At 48.0% G+C, this 21723-nt stretch overlaps 1 protein-coding gene across 1 annotated transcript in view; it reads left to right on the forward strand.

Moving 5' to 3' along the window:
• Positions 1-21723, forward strand: part of SLCO3A1 (solute carrier organic anion transporter family member 3A1) — a 680913-nt gene that overhangs the window by 409681 nt on the left and 249509 nt on the right. The window lies entirely within an intron of this gene.

The following is a 21723-nucleotide window of genomic DNA, read 5'->3' on the forward strand; positions in this document are numbered from 1 at the left end:
TTACCGAGAAAAATTGCTGCAACTTCTAAAAGACAATTTACTGTACTGAAATTTGGGTTGTACATACCTTGGTTTCGAAGAAACTGATGTTTTAAAGCAGATGTTGAAAATATTCATTATTCAATTCCAAGCACTCCTGCATGTGCCATTCCATATTGTTGAGTGTATTCCGCAAAATATATGGGGTCATAGCCTGAATTTCTCGATGTATACTATCTGGTAGTGACTGTAATGTTCATGGATTCTAACTGTACACCCAACACATCAAATGACCCCAAAAAGAAAAATCTGGTGGTGTTAAATCAGTACAGTGATTCTGTACAGGCAAACACAACCTTTCTTGGCCACTAGTTGACATGTGGACTAGTCGGCGAGACCACTCGGAGTGAGGATGTTTCTCGTTGATGTTTCATTGCACTCTCACTCTCTTTTAGAAGTTACAGCAATTTTTCCGGGAAAAGTAGCAAGTGAATCACTCTGTAGAACCCAAAAATGTATAGGGGGTGGGATGCATTTGCATTACTCAATATCAGTAATACAATTCCTGACAGGTTCTGCTCTTTACCAAAAGTGAAAAAGGACAATGTTCTTGCAACAAATTTACTATAATAGATTCAAGGAAACTAGTGTAAGATATATCAGAAAGCTATGCCTGCTCAAGATCATAGATCTCATTTTCTGGTGCAAACACTTGCCTAATGATGTACCAAATTCATTAAGAGGCATGTACCTTTTAATAAATTTGACACATCTTTTTCCACCATGCTTTTCGTTCAGGACTGGAATATGAAATGCCTGTCTTGAAAAATTCTCCCTTACATGCACCATTAAAAATAATGTTTCAAGCCCTTTTCACCTGTAAATCTCTATACATATCTTACAAAAATGTTGATACATTTCTAGCAATACTTAGTTTTAGAGATGAGTGACTTTGCCTTTTTTAGGGTCGAGTCGGGTTTCATGAATCCCGACTTTCTCAAAAGTCGAGTCGAACGAAATCGGCCGACTATCGGGAAAAGTCTGAGGTCCGACTGAAATACGAAACTCAATGCAAGTCAATGGGGAAGCAAAGTCGTCAGGGAGTGGAGGACAGTAAACACACCTACAGTGCCCATTTCAATGCCAATCACATCAATTCTTATTACTTAAGCTTGTCAACCTTAATTTACTTTATAATAATGGTTACGCATTGAAAACTGGGGGTTATTTGGCTAAAGTTGTGGGGGGGTAGGGCTGGCTCCAGGTTTCGTGTGCCTCGGGTGAAAGAGTGTCAGTTGGCCCCTTTAACACATACCACAATTCATGATGCTCCGATACGGCAGAGAAATATTGGTATAGTGCAATGACAAATACTTCACTTTTTACATTACATGACTGACATCTATTTTAAATTCTACAATAGCTCAAAAACTGGACAGTATATTCCTCCATACAGTATTATTGCCACCACATAGTGCGCCATACAGAATAATGAGCCCCATATATTGCTCCATACAGAATAATTGGTCCCATATAATGTTCCATACAGTATATGATGAGCTCCACATAATGCTACAGTATATAATGGTCCCCATATAATGTGCCATACAGTATAGGACGGTCCCCATAGAGTAGAATGAGCCCCACATATTGCTGCATACAGTATAATGAGTCGCATATAAAGCTACATACAGTATACGATGAGCCCCATATATTGCTCCATACAGAATGGGCTCCATGTAATGCTCCATACAGAATAGGCCCCATATATTCTCCATATAATGCTCCATACCCTATATGATGCACCATAAATAATGAACCCCATATGATGCTCCAGTATATGATGGGCCCCATGGATGATGCTCCATTCTATAATGCTCCATATATAATGGGCCCCATATGATGCTCTAGTACATGATTGGCCCCATGGATGATGCTCCATTGTATGATGGGCCTATATAATGCTCCATATATAATGGGCCCCATATGATGCTGCAGTATATGATGGGACCCATGGATGATGCTCCAGTGTATGATGGGTCTATACACTGTGTGCAGAATTATAAGGCAAATGAGTATTTTGATCACATCATCCTTTTCATACATATTGTTGTACCCCAAGCTGTATAGGCATGAAAGCCAACTGCCAATTATGTAAATCAGGTGATTTGCATCTCTGTAATGAGGAGGGGTGTGGTCTAATGACATCAACACCCTATATAAGGTGTGCTTAATTATTAGGTTACTTCCTTTCCTTTGGCAAAATGGGTCAGAAGAATGATTTGACGGACTCTGAAAAGTCAAAAATTGTGAGATGTCTTGCAGAAGGATGCAGCAATCTTGAAATTGCCAAACTTTTGAAGCATGATCACTGAACAATCAAGCGTTTCATGGCAAATAGCCAACAGGGTCGCAAGAAGCGTGTTGATAAAAAAAGGCTCAAAATAACTGCCCATGAACTGAGGAAAATCAAGCGTGAAGCTGCCAAGATGCCATTTGCCACCAGTTTTGCCATATTTCAGAGCTGCAACTTTACTGGAGTATCAAAAAGCACAAGGTGTGCCATACTCAGGGACATGGCCAAGGTAAGGAAGGCTGGAAAACGACCACTTTTGAACAATAAACACAAGATAAAACGTCAAGACTGGGCCAAGAAATATGTTAAGACAGATTTTTGTAAGGTTTTATGGACTGATGAAATGAGAGTGACTCTTGATGGGCCAGATGGATGGGCCCGAGGCTGGATCAGTAAATGGCAGAGAGCTCCACTCTGACTCAGACGCCAGCAAGGTGGAGGTGGGGTACTGGTATGGGCTGGTATCATCAAAGATGAACTTGTGGGACCTTTTCGGGTTGAGGATGGAGTGAAGCTCAACTCCCAGATCTACTGCCAGTTTCTGGAAGACACCTTCTTCAACCAGTGGTACAGGAAGAAGTTGCATCGTTCAAGAAAAACATGATTTTCATGCAGGACAATGCTCCATCACATGCATCCAAATACTCCACAGCGTGGCTGCCCAGTAAAGGTCTAAAAGAAGAAAAAATAATGACATGGCCCCCTTGTTCACCTGATCTGAACCCCTTAGAGAACCTGTGGTCCCTCATAAAATGTGAGATCAACAGGGAGTCAAAACATTACACCTTTGGGAACAGTGTCAGGGAGGCTGTGGTGGCTGCTGCACGCAATGTTGATCGTAAACAGATCAAGCAACTGACAGAATGTATGGATGGAAGGCTTTTGAGTGTCATCATAAGGAAAAGTGGCTATGTTGGTCCTTTTTTTGTTTTGAATGTCAGAAATGTTAATTTCTACATTTTGTGTTGTTATATTGGTTTACCTGGTGAAAATAAACAAGTGAGATGGGTAGATATTTGGTGTTTATTACGTTGCCTAATAATTCTGCACAGTAATAGTTACCTGTAGGGTTGAGTGAAACAGGTCGGTCAAATTGATAAGTCAACGACTTTCTCTAAAGACGGGTTTTGCCGATCGAAACCTGACCATAGCGTGAGGTCGGCCATGAGGTCGCCGACCCGCGCACCAAAGTCGCGTTTCCCATGATGCTTCAGCGCCTTTTCTCAGCCAATCATCAAGGATGCACATTGTGGGCAACGCGATGACATCGGCAGCGGCCACCACCATCTTAGAGAAGGGAATTCGTGTGATTGGCTTGCTATGTGTGGCATCACAGTGGCTAAAAGCCCCGACCGCCGACCGCCATTTTACTTCTGCCGATCTTAGCATAGGGAGAGGTTGCTGCTGCTCTTTCTTAATAGGGAGAGCGTTAGGCAACAAACAAAAAAAATTTGTGCTTCTTCTGATAGTGATTTCAACTGTACAGTTAGTGTGCAGTGACGGGGAGGATTTTTGGGTGTGCAGCAGCGCTGGTGGTTATTAGGCTGCCTTTTAAGGCTACCTGATAGCTGCACTGCTGTGTGCACACTGCTGTGCAAACTGCTTTTTTTAAAAGCAAAAAAACTTTTATTCTGATTTTCTGCACAGTTACAGAGAGTTCATTTTGTTACAGAGCGTTCATTTTTTCTCACACCGTATAGAGGTGTACGCTCCTCACACCCTACCGTGTACCGGCTGGTATCATGGACATATACATGCTATCTGTGTGTGACTCCGTAAAAAAATAGATGAAGATTTTAAATTTTCCATACATACACCTTATAGAGCTGTCCGTTTCTCAAACAGTATAGTATATCTGCTGTTTGTATTGCGGTCAAATCTATACAGAGACAGCGTGTGTGTGAGACTCCGTAAATACATATACGGACATTTCAATTTTCCATACACCATATAGAGCTGTCCACTGCTCAAACAGTATCGTATATCTGCTGTTTGTATCGCGGTCAAATCTATACAGAGACAGCGTGTGTGTGTGACTCCATAAAAAAATAGACGTAGATTTAAAATTTTCCATACATACACCATATAGAGCTGTCCACTTGTCAAACAGTATCGTATATCTGCTGTTTGATCACGGTCAAATCTATACAGAGATAGCGTGTGTGTGTGTAACTCCGTAAAAAAATAGACGGAGATTTAAAATTTTCCATACACACTCTGTATAGAGCTGTACGCTCCTCACACACTACCATGCACCGGCTGGTATCACGGACAAATACATGCTATCTGTGTTTGACTCTGTAAAAAAACAGACAGAGGTTTAAAATTTTCCATACATTCACCATAAACAGCTGTCCGCTTGTCAAACAGTATAGTATATCTGCTGTTTGGATTATGGTCCAATCTATACAGAGACAGCGCATGTGTGTGTGAGTGCGTAAATACATAGACGGACATTTCCATTTTTCCATACACCCTATAGAACTGTCTGCTTCTCAAACAGTATCGTATATCTGCTGTTGACTCCGTCAAAAAATAGACGTAGATTTAAAATTTTCCATACATACATTGTATAGAGCTGTCCACTTCTCAAACAGTATCATATATCTGGCATTTGTCTTACTGTCAAATCTATACAGAGACAGCGTGTGTGTGTGACTCCATAAAAAAATAGATGGAGATTTAAAATTTTCCATACATACACCGTATGTACGCTCCTCACACACTACCGTGTACTGGCTGGTATCACGGACAAATACATGCTATCTGGGTGTGACTCCATTAAAAAATAGATGGAGATTTTTATTTTTCCATACATACACCGTATAGAGCTGTTTGCTTCTGATACAGTACCCTATATCTGCTGGTTGGATTACAGTCAAATACATACTGGGAGAGTGTCTGTGACTAAGGAAATATATATGGAGATTTAAATTTTACCTACACCTTATACAGCTGCACACTCCTCATACAGTACCATATCTCTGCTGGTATTTTTGTTATATTTTCACAAACATGAGGAAGTATGTGATAGGCGTCAGATTCCTGGGACTGCACAACAGGAATCCACAGCCGTACATCCAGCGGTCTCCCATTCCCCTCAGACCGCTCAGGGACCTGGTCAGCAATCCCGGCGATCCAGGCGTCCTGCTCAAACTCGCTCTGTGAGCCTGGATGCTGCTACCACCTCTGGTGCAGCAATGGTAGCGCAACCCGCTCTGCAGGGAACCGCTCCAAAGGCTAAGTCCTCTCGCCGTGCTGCTGGGCATGCCCGCAAGATGACCTCTCAGTGGAGAGCAGGGGTCACATGCTCAGGTCCTGTGTAGGATCTGATTGGTCCTTCCCAGAGTACTGGAAGGTCCCGGAAGCGCATGGCTATAAAAAACCCGCATGGCGGCTCGGCCATGCGCTAGTGTAGACTATTATGCTGTGTGTGAAAGGTGATGGATGCATGTGTCTGGTGACTGACTTATTTGAAACCCCCTTCCCTCTGATATTACGAATGGTGACAGAGTGTTGGTTATAGTCAGTTCCAGGTAGTGGCAAGCTAGGTGCCACTGTGCTTACCGCACCTTACACTAGCGTCCGTCGGTGTCCGGCTCTCCGGCACCGTCGCTTAGCGGCTACAGTTACCACCGCGCTGCAGTAGCAGCATCTATTGGTGTTCGCGGCTGCGACGCCACACACCGGCTGGCCTGCGGAGTTAACAGGTCCAGCGTTCCTTTCTCTTTTATATTAGGGCGTCTCTGTGTCCTAAACAGAGTCTGCCTTAACTACCTCGGGTGACATTAACCCGAGTGCTCTACTTCGCCATCTAGCGAGTTTGCCATTATCCAGCAGCGGTCTTTACACCTACCGCACGGTGGACCCCGTGCGGCGAACGCACCTCCTGTTATTTATATTTGGTGCATTCCGCCGTCCCTAACATTACACTAGTGCCATGTTCTGGCTGGTAATGGCAGACCTGCAGCAGCTGCAGCGCTTCTTTCGGCAGCTGGAGAGCAGGCTGGCGGCTATTGAGAGCACCAACTCAGCCTCGAATGCTGCGCTAGCTGCTGCTCAGACAGTCGCAGAGGCTGTCTCATGTGTGCCCACATGTTTGCCCATGCCGACAATTCCTCTCCTCCCGCTCCCCGACAAATTTTCGGGTGACAGCGCCACCTGTAGGGGATTCGTGAGCCAGTGCTCTATTCAGCTTGAGTTACTGGCTGCACAGTTCACTACATAGTGGACTAAGGTGGGCTTTATTGTCTCACTGTTGTCTGGCAGGGCATTACAGTGGGCTACGCCTTTGTGGGAACGTGATGATCCCATGGTTCAGGGTTCTGCTCAGTTCCTCGTGGCCCTGAAGCAGGTCTTTTTGGGACCACGGATCACGCACAATACCTCACTCCAATTATTATCCCTAACACAGGTGTCGCTCTCGGTTAGCCATTATGCCGTCTGGTTCCGGACATTGGCTTCCGAATTAGAGTGGCCGGACAAAGCATTAGTCCCGGTGTTTTGGAGTGGGTTAGCTGAGCACGTCAAAGATGCTCTAGCTACCAGAGAGGTTCCCACAAGTCTGGAGGAACTGAGTGCCGTCTCCACTCGCATTGACCTCCGGTTTACGGAGCGCGGGCTGGAACGTGCACAATCCAGACGTAGGGTTAATTTGGCTCCCACCTTCACCGAGCCACTAAGAGATCCCGCACAGGAGCTCTCATCCACCGAACCTATGGAGGTGTCTCGCACCGGCCCCAAGCCACGTCCGATGCGAAGCTCCGTACGTTGCTATCAATGCTGACAGTTTGGTCATTCGGCTAGCACGTGTCCACAGCGCTTGAAAAAACGACCACGTCCAGTGGCCGTAGGTGGTGGTCAGTCCAATATGCAACCCTTTTCCCCTAAACCGGTATTTTGGGGCACTTTAGATAGTGGGGCATCAAACTGGGAGGCAGAGGTTACTGTGGATTCCGGGGCCGAAGGGAACTTTATGTCCTCGACCTTCGCCCAGAAACAGGCTATTCCACTGGTGTTACTGCCCCAACCTCTGACCATTAGGGTGGTTAACGGTGCACCTTTACCATCTCAGGTGACCCACCAGACAGCTCCACTCGGCCTCTCTATCTCACCCTCTCATCGTGAGGTCCTGTCCCTGCTCATTTTGTCTGATGGCATCGACCAGGTGCTTCTCTGGGTTCCCTGGCTCCGTTGCCACTCCCCTCATATTGATTGGGCTTCGGGGAGTATACTGGGTTGGAGCAAGGACTGTGAGGGAAGATGCCTGGGGGGCAGTGTTCAGGTAGCTTCCACTGAAGTGCCTGCGGATCTTTCCGCGCTTCCGAAGCCCTACCACCAATACGTGGACGTCTTCTCTAAGAAGTCTGCGGAGATGCTCCCACCGCACCGTCCTTACGATTGCCCGATAGATTTCCTGCCAGGCACAGAACCTCCTAGAGGCTGTGTGTATCCACTATCACTCCCTGAGACAGAGGCTATGTCTCAATATATCCGGGAGAACCTGGCTAGAGGTTTTATCAGAAAATCGGTGTCGCCGGCTGGTGCAGGGTTCTTCTTTGTACAGAAGTAGAACAGAGAGTTACGTCCCTGCATTGACTACAGAGGTCTTAACGCTATCACGGTCAAAAACAAATACCCTCTCCCGTTGATCTCTGAGTTATTTGACAGGTTGTGAGGGGCCTGGATTTTTGCAAAATTAGATTTACGGGGGGGGGGTGTACAACCTGATCCGCATTCGCGAAGGAGACGAGTGGAAGACAGCTTTTAATACTAGGGATGGCCATTACGAATATCTGGTCATGCCCTTTGGCCTTTGTAATGCACCTGCTGTCTTCCTAGAATTTCGTTAACGACGTCTTCCATGACATGCTCTCTAACTCGGTGGTGGTCTATCTAGATGACATACTCATCTTCTTGCCAGATTTGACCACCCCCTGGAGAGACGTCTGCAGGGTCTTCGACCGTCTGCGGGCGAACTCTCTCTTTGCCAAGCAGGAGAAGTGCCAGTTTGAGCAGGAGTCCTTGCCGTTCCTGGGCTATATCATCTCGGCCCAGGGGCTGGCCATGGATCCTGCCAAACTACAAGCGGTAATGGACTGGCAGGAACCTCATTCACTAAAAGCGCACCGCACTTTTCCACACTGGTGGCTCCGTTGGTTGCTCTCACTAAAAAAGGAGCTAACCCCAACGCTTGGTCTGAACAGGTCTCCAAGGCCTTTACGTCTATAAAATCTCATTTTGCTGGCACTCCCATTTTACATCATCCCAATGTAAATAAGCCATTTATTCTGGAGGTTGATGCCTCTTCAGTCGGTGCAGGAGCAGTCCTTTTCCAGAAGGATGCTCAAGGTCAGAAGCATCCCTGCTTCTTCTTCTCAAAGACCTTCTCACTGGCGGAGAAGAATTACTCCATCAGTGACAGGGAGTTGCTAGCCATGAAGATGGCCTTTTCCGAGTGGAGACAACTCCTGGAGGAGCTCGGTTTCCCTTCCAGGTATATACAGACCATAAAAATCTGGTCTATTTACAGACGGCCCAGCGCTTGAACTCTTGTCAGGCTAAGTGGTTGCTCTTCTTTTCCCTTTTCCGCTTCACCCTGCATTATCTCTCAGGGGAAAAGAACGTCCGTCCGGATGCTCTCTCACGCTCGGTGGTTTCTGCGGAAGAAGGAGAGGCTGAACCTCGGCTAATTCTCCCGCCAGAGAGTTTTACGACCGTGGCTTCAGTTGCTCTCGAGTCAGTGCCACCGGGCAAGACCTTGGTGCCTCCCCAGCTACGGCCGGAGGCTACATGCCTCCAGGGTAGGTGGTCACTTTGGCAATAAGCGGACCACTGAACTCCTGGCAAGGTCATATTGGTGGCCGCATATGGCTCGAGATGTTAAGGAATACGTACAAGCACGCATCTCGTATGCACGGAACAGACCCTCTAGAGAGAGGCCGGCGGGGCTTTTGTATCCTCTGCCAGTGGTGGATAGACCTTGGGAGATGGTTGGCATGGACTTCGCGGTTGGCCTGCCCAAGTCTGGCGGCAGTACGGTCATCTGGGTGGTCACCGACCATTTTTCCAAAATGGTGCATCTGGTGCCACTCGCACGGTTGCCTTCCGCTCGTGGTCTTGCCACTCTGTTCATAAAGCACGTATTCTGTTTACATGGCATGCCGGACAAAATCGTTAGTCCCTGTCCCGGTGCCAGTGTCCTCCGCTGACTCCAGGGTGGCAGACTGGGCAGTGGAGGCTTGCGACATTTGGGATCGCACTCAGGATGCTATCCGGGCCTCTAAAGAAAGGATGAGGGCGTCCGCCGACACACATTGGCGACCCGCTCCAAGCTTCTCCCCCGGCGACATGGTGTGACTCTCTACTCGAAATATCAAGCTGCGAGTCAAGTCCCCCAAGTTCGCTTCGCAATACATTGGACCTTTTAAGGTTCCCGAGCATATCAGCTCGGTGGTCAACCGCCTGGCTCTTCCGCCACACTTAGTCATTTCGGACATTTTCCATGTGTCCCTCCTCAAAACAGTTCATATGGCCCGGTTCTCCGAGTCATCTGCTGGGTCATCAGACTTGTCGTCTGACGAGTTCGATGTTAACGCCATTGTGGGACGCAGGATTGTCCGTGGCAAAAAATTTTACTTGGTGGATTGGAAGGGTCATGGACCGGAGGCTCGAACCTGGGAGCCAGTGGAGAATATTCATGCTCCACTCCTGATTGCGGCCTTTGAGCGCAGCGAGTCTCAGAGGGGGGCCCTAGGAGGGGGGTAATGTTAGGCGTCGGATTCCTGGGACTGCACAACAGGAATCCAGAGCCGTACATCCAGCGGTCTCCCATTCCCCTCCGACCGCTCAGGGACTTGCTCAGCAATCCAGGCGTCCTGCTCAGACTCGCTCTGTGAGCCTGGATGTTGCTGCCACCTCTGGTGCAGCAATGGTAGCGCAACCTGCTCTGCAGGGAACCGCTCCAGAAGCTAAGTCCTCTCGCCGTGCTGCTGGGCATGCCCGCAAGATGACCTTTCAGTGGAGAGCAAGGGTCACATGCTCAGGTCCTGTGTCGGATCTGATTGGTCCTTCCCAGAGTACTGGATGGTCCCGGAAGCGCATGGCTATAAAAAGCCTGCATGGCGGCTCGGCCATGCGCTAGTGTAGACTATTATGCTGTGTGTGAAAGGTGATGGATGCATGTGTCTGGTGACTGACTTATTTGAAACCCCCTTCCCTCTGATATTACGAATGGTGACAGAGTGTTGGTTATAGTCAGTTCCAGGTAGTGGCAAGCTAGGTGCCACTGTGCTTACCGCACCTTACACTAGCGTCCGTCGGTGTCCGGCTCTCCGGCACCGTCGCTTAGCAGCTACAGTTACCGCCAAGCTGCAGTAGCAGCATCTATTGGCATTCGCGGCTGCGATGCCACACGCCGGCTGGCATCTTTTATATTTGGGCATCTCTGTGTCCTAAACAGAGTCTGCCTTAACTACCTCGGGTGACGTTAACCCGAGTGCTCTACTTCACCATCTAGAGAGTTTGCCATTATCCAGCAGCGGTCTTTACACCTACCGCACGGTGGAACCCGGGCGGCGAATGCACCTCCTATTATTTATATTTGGTGCATTCCGCCGTCCCTAACAGTATCGTGGAATAGGCCGCGAACGTGGGCGGGGGGGAAGCTGGTACTGATGGTGGTGGTGGTGCATCTGCTGGTTATGCCAAAAGCACAATGGCAGCTAAGGCAAGAGGTGTTGAGCCTGCATCATTGTCTGGCACAAGAAGGCCTGTAAGGTTCCCTTTTCTGGGAGTAGGAAAACCGCTTTTAAAGCCAGAGCATCAGGAACAGGTTTTGGCTTACATTGCCGAAACAGCCACCAGCTCGATTGCCTCCTCTTCTGAACTTTCAAAACCGGAAAACACTAAGTCAACAGTGCAGGGTTCTGGTCAGGAAAAACACCTTACCTTGTGTCCTTCACCCCCACAAAAAGTGAAGGATGTGGCATCCCACACTTCAGATTACTCCATGGAGCTCTTTTCACATACCATGCCTGTGTTATCCAGTCAAATCCTGAATTTCCCAGTCCAAGATGAATCTGACATGGAGTGCACTGATGCACAGCCACTGCTAGATGATTCTTCTGGTACATTGACCCACAGCACTACATTGCCATCACAGTCTACTGAGCCAGAATCTGACCCTGATGAAACTCAGGTGCCCCTTCCCGCATACTATACCACCTTACACGGTGACACAGAGGAAGGTGCAGATGAAATTGAAGAGGAGGTGATGGATGACCCAGTTGTTGTCCCAGATTGGCATCCATTGGGGGAAGAGGGTGCCGCTGGCAATAGCTCAGATAAGGAGAAGGATCCGCAGCAGGCATCGACATCTCAGCAGTGGTTATCTGGCAGGCCCGTAGCTGGTCAAAAACGTGAAACAAAAACCAAAAGAGGTGCAGGACAGCCTGGCCAAATGGTCAAATTAGCACAGCTTGCAAGCCCTGAAAATTTATACCATAGTAGGAAGAGTGCAGTGTGGCACTTCTTTGTCCAAAATCCTACTGATGAGGCAAAGGTTATCTGTAAGAAGTGCGGAAGGGCCTTTAGCCGAGGGAAAAATCTCAGAAATTTGAATACCAGTTGCATGCTTAGACATTTAACCACCATGCACTTGCAAACATGGACGGACTACAAAACCTCAGGTGCGACATGTGCACCTGCTCCGACTGAAGGTAGCCAGCAATGCTCCATCACTTCCCCCACTGTAAGACCACCGCCACTGGTAAGCACACCACCAGCAATAAATGTTGAGGTGTCGTCACAAGGCCAAAGCAGTCAGGGAATCACAATGGATTTGCAATGAAACACTGAATCTAGGCCATCACCACCAACCCCCTCTTAATCCGTCCGGTCCACCGCTAGTTCCCCCATATGCAGCTCTCAAGTCCAGCTCACCCTAGCAGACACTGTGAGCAGGACAAGAAAGTACTCATCCTCTCTTCCGCGTACACTGGCTTTGAACGCCTACATTGCCAAACTGATCTCATTAGAGATGATGCCCTTCTGTTTGGTTGAAAACGAAGCTTTCCGAGAGCTCATGGCCTACACTGTCCCATGCTATGACCTACCCAGTCGGCATTTCTTTTCTAGAAAAGCCATCCCTGCCCTCCACCTTCATGTGAAAGGTCGCATTGTCCAAGCACTCAAACAATCAGTGAGTGGAAAGGTGCACCTCACAACAGATGCATGGTCCAGTAGGCATGGCCAGGGCCGTTATGTGTCCATCACTGCGCACTGTGTTAATGTGGTGGATGCAGGCTCCACAGGGTATGGCGGCGGTGGAACAGTGATGCCTAGCCCACAGTATAGGAAACAGTTGGCTGTAGGCATTTGACCCTCCTCCTCCTCCTCCTCCAGAAGCGAAAGCTCGTCCACAGAGCGCAGTCGCACGAGCCCTCCATCAGCGGCTGCCAGTGTTGTTCACGAGGTGTCCCACTATCAAACAGCTAGTGGTAAGCGGCAGCAGGCTGTTTTAAAGATGATGTCTTTAGGCGACAACAGACACACCGTGGAGGTACTGGCTGACTATTTGCAGCAACTGACTCATCACTGCAGGCTTTTGGTCAGGAGCAACCCCTTTCCTTGGGTCCTTCACCCACACCAAAAGTGAAGGATGCGACAGCCCACACTTCAGATTACTCCATGGAGCTCTTTTCACATAGCATGCCTGGGTTCATTCTAAATGGGACAGATTATATATGGAGCATTAATTGGGCCCATCATACACTGGAGCATCATCCACGAGGCCCATCATATACTGGGGCATTCCAAATGGGGGAGATCAGACACTGGAGCAGCACTTACAGGGCCCATTATACACTGGAGCATTAGAAATGGGGCTCATTATATATGGAGCATTATTTGGGACCATAAAACACTGTAGCATCATCCATGGGGCTCATCATATACTGGAGCATTCTAAATGGGGCAGATCAGTCACTGGAGCAGCATCTTTGGGGCCAATTATACATTGGAGCATTAGAAATGGGGCCCATTATATATGGAGCATTATTTGGGCCCATAACACAATAGAGCATCATCCATGGGGCCCATTATATACTGGAGCATTCTAAATGGGGCAGATTCTATATGGAGCATTATTTGGGCCCATAATACACTGGAGCATCATCCATGGGGCCCATTATATACTGGAGCATTCTAAATGGGGCAGTTTCTATATGGAGCATTATTTGGGCCCATCATACACTGGAGCATCATCCATGGAGACCATCATATACTGTAGAATTATGTGGAGCTCATCATATACTGAATGGAACATTATATGGGACCAATTATTCTGTATGGAGAAATATATGGAGCTCATTATTCTGAATGGCGCACCATGTGGTGGCCATAATACTGTATGGAGTAATATACTGTCCGTTTTTTGAGCTATTGTAGAATTTAAAATAGATATATCAGTCATGTCATGTAAGAAGTGAAGTGTTTTTCATTGTACTATACCTACTGTATATTTCTGTGCCGTATTTGAGCATCATGAATTGTGGTATGTGTTAAAGGGGCGCACTGACAATCTTTGGCCCGGGGCACATGAAAACCTGGAGCCAGCCCTACCCCCCCCAACTTTAGCCAAATTACCCCCAGTTTTCAATGCGTAACTGTTATTATAAAGTAAATTAAGTTTGACAAGCTTAAGTAATAAGAATTGATGTTGTTGGCATTGAAATGGGCACTGTAGGTGTGTTTACTGTCCTCCACTCCCTGCCGACTTTGCTTACCCATTGACTTGTATTGGGTTTCGTGTTTCAGTCGGACCCCCGACTTTTCACTATAGTCAGCCGATTTCATTTGACTCGACTTTTGAGAAAGTCGGGTTTCATGAAACCCGACTCGACCCTAAAAAAGGTAAAGTTGCTCATCTCTAGTTACCTGCACAAACAGATATCCTCCTAAGATAGCCAAATTTAAAAAAACCCACTTCAACTTCCAAAAATATTAAGCTTTGATATTTATGAGTCTTTTCGGTTGATTGAGAACATAGTTGTTGTTCAATAATGAAAAGAATCCTCTCAAATACAACTTGCCTAATAATAATTATGCAAACAGTGTATGATGCTCCATATATAATGTGCCCCATTAATAATGCTCCAGTGTATAATGGGCCCCGTATATGATGCTCCAGTGTATGATGGGCCACATTTATAATGCTCCAGTGTATGATGAGCCCCATTTACAATGCTCCAGTGTATTATGGGTCCATATAATGCTCCAGTGTATAATGGGCCCTATCTATGATGCTCAAGTGTGTGATGAGCCCCATATAAAATTCTCCAGTGTATAATGCTCCCCATATATTGCTCCAAACATTAAAATAATGAAATACCTCTCCTTGCTGGGCACTGCTCTACTCTAGACTCCTTAGCGTTGCCATCTTCCAACTCTCTGCACTTGGACTGTTCAGGCAAAGGGCGTACAGACGTGACGTCATCGCGGTCTCTGATATGAATGTCACTGTCAGGAAACACGGAAAAGGTCACAGCGGTGGAGCAGGGAGAGGCAAGTATTGCAAGTGCTGGTGCCCTGAGCAAGCAGGGGTGGCCCACTCGTGGGCGACAGCAGTGGCACAGGGCCCCTCATAGTACGACGGTGTCTGTGATGGTGGGTGGTCCCCCCACCATCAGAGACTTTTGCATACTGTGAGGGGCCCTGTGCCAGTGCCGTCGCCCATGAGTGGTCCCCCTCACCCGCTCAGGGCCCCGGCACTTGCCCGGGTGTGCCAGGTGCTGACGCCAGCCTGGGGTGGGGGGACAGCCCAGTTAGGGAGATGGAAAAACTGGCATATGTTGAGGTGTATGCTGGACGTTCAGCAGCTGCAAATGGAGGAATTGCAGAAGTCAGAGGAAGAGGAGGACAAAGTGAGCCATTTTGCTGGCAACCTATGTGTCATCAGGGGAAGGTAGTACAAAATCCTTTGAAACCCAGGCAAGGTTCATTTTAATGAAGGTGAGATCACCAACATTTTGGGTCGACAGTCTGGTCCTTCTTTCTGTCAGGATTGATCCAGCAGCACTGAAGACTCTTTCTGATAGCAAACTACCAGCAGGGCAAGTGAGCTCCTGTAAGTTATATTGTGTCAATTCAGGCCAGGTGTCCAGTTTACAGGCTCAGTAGTCAAAGGGGAATGAACTGTGAGGGAGAACATCGATAGGACAGGAGAGGTAAATTTGAACCATAGTTGACAACTGCTGTCTCCAGTCTGTTGCAATCGATTCAGTATTAACAGTCGTGTGAGCGGTCCTCGAGAAATCAGTCCACAACATAGTCATGAAACCCCTCCAATGCCAGTTCGGCTGTGGGCACCACAAACACCTCTTCCATTTGGCCCAGTACGACTCGTGGTAGAACCTGCACTGCTGCTGTGTGCTCGGAATTCCTCTAACAAACGGTTTACCAGAGTTGCTTGTTTGTTCGTCAATATTAGCTCTAGGTTCTCCTGTGGCATGATGTTCTGTAATTTGCCTTTACAGCGTGGATCGAGGATGCTGGCCAGCCAGTAGTCATCATTCTTCATCATTTTGGCAATGCGGGGGTCCCTTTTTAGGATCCGCAGTGCATAATCACACATGTGGGCCAGTTTTCCAGGTGTCAATGATGCACTGACAGTGGTGGGTGGAGGAGAACTTTCTGGCAAATCCACATCCCTCCAGTCACGCACAAACCCTATACCTGACCTTGAGAAGCCAACATTTTCTCTTGCGCCCTGAGAAGCATCCCCCTCCCCAAAATAATCATCCCCCCTCCTCCTCCTCCCCCTCTTCCTCCACCTCGTCCAGGACAGTTCCCTGAGGAGACAATGGCTGACTGTCATCAAGGCTTCCCACCTCCTCCTCTGCTGCAGATGCCTGATCCTTAATGTGCGTCAAAGTTTGCATGAGCAGGTGCATAAGTGGGATGCTCATGCTTACGATGGCGTCGTCTGCGCTTACCGGCCATGTGCATTCCTCAAAACACTGAAGGACTTTACAGAGGTCTTTCAGCTTTGACCACTGCACACCCGACAACTCCATGTTTGCCCTCAAACTGCCTGCCTGCCCGTGTATCCTCCCACAAATGCATTACAGCCTGCCTCTGTTCGCACAGCCTCTCAACCATGTGCATGGTGGAGTTCCACCTTGCTGCAACGTCTATGATTAGGCGGTGCTTGGGGAGGTGGACCGATCGCTGCAGCCTCTGCATATTACTGGAGTCTACGGGCGAGCAATGGATGTGCGAGCACAGTCTTCGCACCTTATGGAGCAGGGCTGTTAATTCCGGATAATTATTTAGGAAGCACTGCACCACCAGGTTCAAGGTGTGAGCGAGGCAAGGTATATGTCTGAGTTTTGAAAGGGCTATGGCCGCCACAAAATTACGGCCGTTATCACTGACTACCTTGCCTGGCTCAAGATGTAGACTGCCCAGCCATGACTCAGTTTCTCGCTGTAAGTAGTCGACCAGTTCCTCCGCGGTGTGTCTGTTGTCGCCCAAAGACATCATCTTTAAAACAGCCTGCTGACGCTTACCACTACACCGTGTGCAGAATTATTAGGCAAGTTGTATTTGCGAGGATTCTTTTTATTATTGAATCACAACTATGTTCTCAGTCAACCCAAAAGACTCATAGATATCAAAGCTTAATATTTTTAGATTTGGCTATCTTAGGAGGATATCTATTTGTGCAGGTAACTAGTATTGTGCAGAATTATTAGGCAACTTAATAAAAACCAAATATATACCCATCTTACTTGTTTATTTTCACCAGGTAAACCAATATAACAACACAAAATTTAGAAATAAAAATTTCTGACATTCAAAAGCAAAACAAAAAAAATCCGTGACCAATATAGCCACCTTTCTTTACGATGATACTCAAAAGCCTTCCAGCCATTGATTCTGTCAGTTGCTTGATCTGTTTGCGATCAAGATTGCATGCCGCAGCCACCACAGCCTCCCAGACACTGTTCCGAGAGGTGTACTATTTTCCCTCCCTGTAGATCTCACATTTCATAAGGGGCCACAGGTTCTCTATGGGGTTCAGATCAGGTGAACTAGGGGGCCATGTCATTATTTTTTCTTCTTTTAGTCCTTTACTGGCCAGCCACGCTGTGGAGTATTTGGATGCATGTGATGGAGCATTGTCCTGCATGAAAATCATGTTTTTCTTGAACGATACCTACTTCTTCCTGTACCACTGGTTGAAGAAGGTGTCTTCCAGAAACTGACAGTTAGTCTGGGAGTTGAGCTTCACTCCATCCTCAACCCGAAAAGGTCCCACAAGTTCATCTTTGATGATACAAGCCCATACCAGTACCCCACCTCCACCTTTCTGACATCTGAGTCGGAGTGGAGCTCTCTGCCCTTTACTGATCCAGCCTCGGGCCCATCCATCTGGCCAATCAAGAGTCGCTCTCATTTCATCAGTCCATAAAACCTTAGAAAAATCAGTCTTAAGATATTTCTTGGCCCAGTCTTGATGTTTTATCTTATGTTTCTTGGTCGTTTTCCAGCCTTCCTTACCTTGGCCATGTCCCTGAGTATGGCACACCTTGTGCTTTTTGATACTCCAGTAATGCTGCAGCTCTGAAATATGGCAAAACTGGTGGCAAATGGCATCTTGGCAGCTTCACGCTTGATTTTCCTCAATTCATGGGCAGTTATTTTGCGCCTTTTTTTTATCAACACGCTTCTTGCGACCCTGTTGGCTATTTGCCATGAAACGCTTGATTGTTCCGTGATCACGCTTCAAAAGTTTGGCAATTTCAAGACTGCTGTATCCCTCTGCAAGACATCTGACAATTTTTGACTTTTCAGAGTCCGTCAAATCTCTCTTCTAACCCATTTTGCCAAAGGAAAAGAAGTTGCCTAATAATGAAGCACACCTTATATAGGGTGTTGATGTCATTAGACCACACCCCTCCTCATTACAGAGATGCAAATTACCTGATTTACATAATTGGCAGTTGGCTTTCAAGATTTTACAGCTTGCAGTAGGACAACATGTATAAAAAGGATGATGTGATCAAAATACTCATTTGCCTAATAATTCTGCACGCAGTGTATCTGTTCGATAGTGGGACACCTCGTGTGCAACACTGGCAGCTGCGGATGGAGTGCTCGTGTGACTGCGCTCTGTCGACGAGCTTTCGCTTCTGGAAGAGAAGGAGAGTCGAACGCCTACAGCCAACTGTTTCCTATACCGTGGGCTAGGCAGCACTGTCCCACCATCGCTGTCCCCTGTGGACCCTGCATCCACCACATTAACCCAGTGCGCAGTGATGCACACGTAACGGCCCTGGCCATGCCTACTGGCTCATGCATCTGTTGTGAGGTGCACCTTTCCACTCACTGATTGAGTGCATGGACAATGCGGTCTTTCACATGCATGTGTAGGGCAGGGATGGCTTTTCTAGAAAAGAAGTGCTGACTGGGTAGGTCATAGCATGGGTCAGCATAAGCCATGAGCTCTCGGAATGCTTCTCTTTCAACCAAATGGAAGGGCATCATCTCTAATGAGATCAGTTTGGCAATGTAGGTGTTCAAAGCCAGTGTACGAGGATGAGTACTTTCTTGTCCTACTCAGTGTCTGGTAGGGTAAGCTGGACTTGAGAGCTGCACATGGGGGAACTAGTGGTGGACCTGACGGACTGACAGGGGGTTGGTGATGGTGGTGGTGGTGGTGGTAGCCTAGATTCAGTCTTTCATTGCAAAACCATTGTGATTCCCTGACTGCTTTGGCCTTGCGACGACACCTCAACATTTCTTGCTGGTGGTGTGCTTACCGGTGGGTTTTCAATGGGGGAAGCGATGGAGCAATGCTGGCTACCTTCAGTCGGAGCAGGTGCACATGTGCTACCTGAGGTTTTGTAGTCCATCCACACTTGCAAGTGCATGGTGGTTAAATGTCTAAGCATGCAACTGGTATTCAAATTTCTGAGATTTTTCCCTCGGCTAAAGGTCCTTCCTCACTTCTTACAGATAACCTTTGCCTCATCAATAGGATTTTGGTTAAAAAAAATTTCAGGGCTTGCACGCTGTGCTAATTTGACCGTCTGGCCAAGCTGTCCTGCGACTCTTTTTTGGTTTTTTTACCACATTTTTGGACATGGGCCTGCCAGATATCCGTTGCTGCGATGACGATGCCTGCTGCAGATCCTTCTCCTCTTCTGAGCTATTGCCAGCGGCACTCTCTCCCCCAATGGATGTCAATCCGGGTCAACAACTGGGTCATCCATCACCTCCTCTTCAATTTCATCTGCACCTTCCTCTGTGTCACCGTGTAAGGTGGTATAGTATGTGGGAAGGGGCACCTGAGTTTCATCAGGGTCAGATTCTGGCTCAGTAGACTGTGATGGCAATGTAGTGCTGTGGGTCAATGTACCAGCAGAATCATCTAGTAGTGGCTGTGCATCTGTTATGAGCGGTGGAACGCACTAAATAAAATTATAAATAAAGTGCGTTCACCGCTCGGGGTCCACCGTGCGGTAGTTGGTAAAACCGCTGCTAGATGGTTGCAGAGCTATCAGGCGGGGAATTGCACAGGGTTTGGACGAGACAAAGATGCAGAAAGCAAGCTCTGTTGAACACACAGAGCTGCAAGCACAAAGGCATATAAAGTAATGCTGGAGCGAGCTCAGTTTTACTCACAGAGCTGCAAACACAAAGACAAGCTCTGTTGCACTCCCAGAGCTGCAAGCATACACAAGCTCTGTTTCACTCACAGAGCTGCAAGCACATACAAACTCTGTTTCACCCACAGAGCTGCAAGCATACATACATGTGTAATAACGCTGTGTCTGTTTTTAGACTCACAGAGTCTCAGCGAAAGTGTCACGGTATTTACAGTCACAGAAGTAGCCTTCGGCAACAGGACTACTCCCTCTAGACCTACCGTTTGTTAAGACACGAGACGTCGCAACTGCGGACGCGGGTATAGGCTGCAACTGCAGCGCGGCAAGGGCCGCAGGCAAGACGCTGCAAACTGCTGGCGCAATGCAGACGCCAAGCTGCTGAAAAGGTATAGCTGGAGCGCGCTAGCGCTGCTACTGGCGGCTGCCCAATCGCTCACACAATCATAATATCAGAGGGAAGGGGTTTCATAATAAGTCATCCACCAGTCCAAGCATCCATCACCATACACACAGCAGCAAGTATGAGAATACTAGCGCATGGCAGAACGGCCATGCGCACTTTTTATAGCGTACGGGACCTGCCGGAAATCTCCAGAGCCCTGAGCTGAACCAATGGAATCAGGAGCAGGACCTGAGCACCTGACTCCTGAACTCCAATGGAAGCTCATTCCACGAGCATGCTCAGAAGCTGGCTGAAAGGACTTAGCCTCTGGAGACAAATGTGAGGATCTGAATCTCTGCATATGTATGGCAGGACACAGATTCCTAACATTACCCCCCCTCCTAAGGCCCCCTCCTCCCTGAACCTTCCGGGCGACTGACCCGTGCCCTACGATGGCACAGGGCTCAAACTCGTCCGAGGACGAGCTTGGTGTCCAGGTAGGTGTTACAGTCACCCGAGACACCTGGAAGGCATCAGTGGAGTCGAGGTCACCAGGTTTCAAGAGGGACACCTGGGAGATGGCCGGAGCGGGAATGACCGAGGCACGCCGCCGCGTGTAGGCAGATGTCGCCACACTCTGCCTGGGATGGTTAGGCTGAGCACAAAAGGTGCAAGCCTGAATAAATTTTTTAATGTCCCGAGCTCTATGGGGCCACCAATACGTATCAGCCAGTAGCTTAGAGACCTGCATATAGCCCCGATGATGGTGCGTGTTAGGCGCATGTGCCCAGGCGAGCACCTGAGCCCTGAGATGAGGAGGCACAAAAGTCTCGATGACCGGTTCAGACTCCACCTTTTGCAGGGAGACGGCTTCCGAAGAAACCGCACAAACATGGTGACAACCGCAAATGGAATCCTGGTCGGAGTCTGAATTAAGGTTGGTACGAGATATCTCCATGGGCTCAGGAGGTAGAACCTCTGGCTCCACCAGCTCAGGAGGTTCCAAAAATTTGGGAGCTGAAACGGATTTGCGCTTGGAGTGCGCCCGCTCCATACCGCGCTCCGAAAAACGGAGGTCAATCCGTGAGGAGACGGAGATTAGCTCCTCTAAACTGGTGGGGATCTCCCTAGTAGAGAGAGCATCCTTCACGTGCTCTGCTAGACCTCGCCAAAAGACGGGGATTAAGGCCCTGTCGGACCATTCCAACTCGGACGCCAGTGTCCGAAAACGAACGGCATACTGGCTGACCGAGAGTGACCCCTGGGTAAGGACGAGTAATTGCAGAGACGTGTCGTGAGTGACCCGAGGACCGAGAAAAACTTGCCTGATG

Source organism: Dendrobates tinctorius, unplaced genomic scaffold (genome assembly GCF_039654945.1).
Source record: "Dendrobates tinctorius isolate UK_male_01 unplaced genomic scaffold, ASM3965494v1 ptg000022l, whole genome shotgun sequence".
Lineage (NCBI taxonomy): Eukaryota > Metazoa > Chordata > Amphibia > Anura > Dendrobatidae > Dendrobates > Dendrobates tinctorius.